Below are 4,375 nucleotides of genomic sequence, written 5' to 3'. Positions count from 1 at the left end.
CCCAACCCTCACCATGCTGTGCTTTATCACTCCCCCAACCCTCACTATGCTGTGCTTTATCATTCCCCCAACCCTCTCCAAGCTGTGCTATATCACTCCCCTACAATCCCCACCTTGCTGTTGCCTGAGCATCAAAGCATCATAGAGGGAGGAAGTTCTCCCCTGCAGGGCTTCAGATGATGTCACACCTGGGAGATTCACGATGATATGTTAGTATGGTAGTTTGAAGAATGCAACAATGTGTTGTGATAGTCTTCCTATATTGCCTACAGGCCGTAATTGCAAATCCAAATATGCTATTGTCTCTATATCACAATGATGAATGAATTGAGAATGAATTGAGTATGAATGAGCACATTGTCAGGACTTTAACATACTTCTCTTCCCATTACACAATGTATACATGGCTCTGCAGTGTGGAGAATCTGTATTGAATATCTAAAATGCAATAGTTCTGTTCAGTGTAAAAAAAAAAAAAATCTATAAAGAAAGAAAGAAAAAAGAAAACCTGATGTGTCTGAACACTTGAATTCCATGAAACAACATTTCAAAAATGAAAAATAATCATATGCAACTTGTGCTGCACACAAGAATGGCAGGGGTGGGCCTCTTCTCATCACATTATGCATTTTGCCACAATTTGTGCAATTTCCGCTACAATGCCTCAGGCACATTAATGCATTTTGCTGTAAAAAATTGTGCCATATCGTGGCAAAAACAATGCAATGTTGTGCAAACTGTGGCAGATTGCAGTACTGAGCAAGTGATCATATAGCTATTTGAGCGGTACAGAGCCCAGAGACAGGCCAAACACACTGGGGGAGATTCATCAAAACGTGTCCAGAGGAAAAGTTGCTGAGTTGCCCATAGCAACCAATCAGATCGCTGCTTTAATTTTTCAGAGGACTTTTCAAAAATGAAAGAAGCGATCTGATTGGTTGCCATGGGCAACTCAGTAACTTTTCCTCTGGACATGTTTTGATAACTCTCCCCCTATGTATTTGCAAGGACTGTCTGAGTGATAATGTAATCGCAGGTCCTTGCTGAACAGTTTGCACAGATGAGGAGAAGGAGTTAATAAGAGAAAACATGGGGAGGGGCTGTAAAAGAAAGGTGAGGAGACCAGTGTATATGAGGGCCAATAGGGAGAAGTATATCTTAGAAAAAGGGGCCATAGGGAGCGCTATATAGGTAAGTATAGGGAGCAGTATATCAATGAGGAGGCCACAGATAGCAGTATATGGGGGCATAGGAAACAGTATATGAGAGTGAGGAGGCCATAGGAAGCAATATATGGGAGAAGGGGGGGGGCATAGGAAGCAGTATATGAGAGTTATGAGAATGAGGAGGCCATAGTAATATATGCTGCTCAAAAAAAATAATGGGAACCCTAACATAACGCATCCTAGATCTGAATGAATGAATCGTATGAAATACTTTTGTCTTTACATAGTTGAATGTGCTGGCAACAAAATCACACAACAATTATCAATGGAAATCAAATTTATCAACCCATGGAGGTCTGGCTATGGAGTCACACTCAAAATCAAAGTGGAAAACCACACTACAGGCTGATTCAACTTTGATGTAATGTCCTTAAAACAAGTCAAAATGAGGCTCAGTAGTGTGTGTGGCCTCCACGTGCCCGTATGACCTCCCTACAATGCCTGGGCATGCTCCTGATGAGTCTGATCAGCCTGGACAGTCTGTGTTGCAGTGTTGGTGGATGGAGCGAGATATGATGTCCCAGATGTGCTCAATCGAATTCAGGTGTGGGAAACGGGCGGGCCAGTCCATAGCATCAACGCCTTCCTCTTGCAGGAACTGCTGACACACTCCAGCCACATGAGGAACCCAGGGCCAACCGCGCCAGCATATGGTCTCACAAGGGGTCTGAGGATCTCATCTCGGTACTTAATAGCAGTCAGGCTACATCTGGCAAGCACATGGAGGGCTGTGCGGTCCTCCAAAGAAATGCCACCCCACATCATTATTGACCCACCGCCAAACCGGTCATGCTGGAGGATGTTGCAGGCAGCAGAACGTTCTCCACGGCATCTTCAGACTCTTTCCCATCTGTCACATGTGCTCAGTGTGAACCTGCTTTCATCTGTGAAGAGCACAGGGTGCCAGTGGCGAATTTGCCAATCTTGGTGTTCTCTGGCAAATGCCAAACATCCTTCACGGTGTTGGGCTGTAATCACAACCCCCACCTGTGGATGTCGAGCATTCATCCCACCCTGGGAGTGGGATGAATGCCCGACATGCTGGGAGTTGTAGTTTTGCAACAGCTGGAGGTTTGCCCCCCCCCCCATGTAAATGTACAGGGTACAATCACACGGGCCGGGGTTTACAGTGATTTTCCTGCTGCAAGTTTGAGATGCAGCAAATTTTCCACTGCAGCTCAAACTCCCAGCGGGAAACTCGCAGTGAAGGTACCCTAAAACACCACACTACACCTACACAAAATAAAGGGTAAAACACTACATATACACACTCCCCTACACAGCTACACAGTGAGTCTTAACACCCCACAGGTGTTTGACGAATTTTCATTAAAATTGGACGTGAAAATGAAAATGTTTTATTTTTTTCACTAAAATGCTGGTGTTATCCCAAATTTTTAATTTTTACAAGGGAAATAGGAAAAAAGCCCCCCCTAATTTGTAACTCCATTTCTTCTGAGTATGGAAATACCACATATGTGGATGTAAAATGCTCTGCGGGTGCACTACAATGCTCAGAACACCATTGGGCTTTTGGAGAGAGAATGTGTCTAGAATTGAAGGCCATGTGTGTTTACAAAGCCCCCATGCTTCCAGAACAGTGGATACCCCACACATGTGATTCCATTTTGCAAACTACACCCCTCACAAAATGTAATAAGGGGTACATTGAGCATTCACACCCCACAGGTGTCTGACAGATTTTTTGCACAGTGGTCCGTGAAAATGAAAAATGTAACTTTTCATTTGCACAGCCCACTGTTCCAAAGATTTGTCAAACGCCAGTGGGGTGTAAATTCTGTGAGGGGTGTAGTTTCCAAAATGGGGGTCACATGTGGGGGGTCCAATGTTCTGGCACCATGGGGGCTTTGTAAACGCATATGGCCCTCGACTTCCATGTCAATCAAATTCTCTCTCCAAAAGCCCAATGGCGCTCCTTCTCTTCTGAGCATTGTAGTTCATCCGCAGAGCACTTTACATCCACATATGGGGCATTTTCATACTCAGAAGAAATGGGTTTAAACATTTTGGGGGCATTTTCTCCTATTACCCCTTGTGAAAATGAAAAATTTAGGGTAACACCAGCATTTTAATGAAAAAAATCGAATTTTTCATTTTCACGTCCAAATTTACCAGAAATTTGTCAAGCACCTGCGGTGTGTAAAGGCTCACTGTACCCCTTGTTACTTTTGTTGAGGGGTGTTGTTTCCCAAATAGTGTGCCATGTGGGGCTTTTTTTTGCTTTTCTGGCACCATAGGGGCTTCCTAAATGCAACATGCCCCCGAAAACCAATTTCAGCAAAATTTGCTTTCCAAAAGCCAAATGTGACTCCTTCTCCTTCTGAGCACTGTTGTTGGCGCGCAGTGTACTTGACGTCCACACATGGGGTATTTTCATACTCAGAAGAGATGGGGTTACAATTTGGTTGGGGGGGGGGGGTCATTTTCTCCTATTACCCCTTGTAAAAATGTAAAATTTGGGGAGAAAACTGCATTTTAGTGAACATTTTTTTTAAATTTACACATCCAAATTTAACGAAAAGTGTCAAACATCTGTGGGGTGTTAAGGCTCACTGTACCCCTTGTTACGTTCCTTGAGGGGTTTAGTTTCCAAAATAGTATGCCATGTGTTTTTTTTGTTTGCTATTCTTGCACCATGGGGGCTTCCTAAATGTGACATGCCCTTCAAAAACCATTTCAGCAAAATTTGCTTTCCAAAAGCCAAATGTGACTCCTTCTCTTCTGAGCATTGTAGTGCACCTGCAGTGCACTTAACGTCCTAACATGGGGTATTTCCATTCTCAGAAGAGATGGGGTAACAAATTTGGGGGGGCATTTTCTCTTATTACCCCTTGTAAAAATGTAACATTTAGGGAAGAAAACAGCATTTTAGTGAAAAAAATTTTTTTTTTTCAATTACACATCCAACTTTAACGAACAGTCGTTAAACACCTGTGGGGTGTTAACCCCTTAAGGACTGAGCCCTTTTTCACCTTAAGGACTCGGCCATTTTTTGCAAATCTGACCACTGTCACTTTAAACATTAATAACTCTGGAATGCTTTTAGTTATCATTCTGATTCCGAGATTGTTTTTTCGTGACATATTCTACTTTAACGTAGTGGTAAAATTTTTTGGTAACTTGCATCC

The sequence above is a fragment of the Hyla sarda genome, chromosome 2, assembly GCF_029499605.1.
Source record: "Hyla sarda isolate aHylSar1 chromosome 2, aHylSar1.hap1, whole genome shotgun sequence".
Taxonomy (NCBI): Eukaryota; Metazoa; Chordata; class Amphibia; order Anura; family Hylidae; genus Hyla; species Hyla sarda.
The sequence above is the reverse complement of the archived record's forward strand: the minus strand, read 5'-3'. Positions refer to the sequence as shown.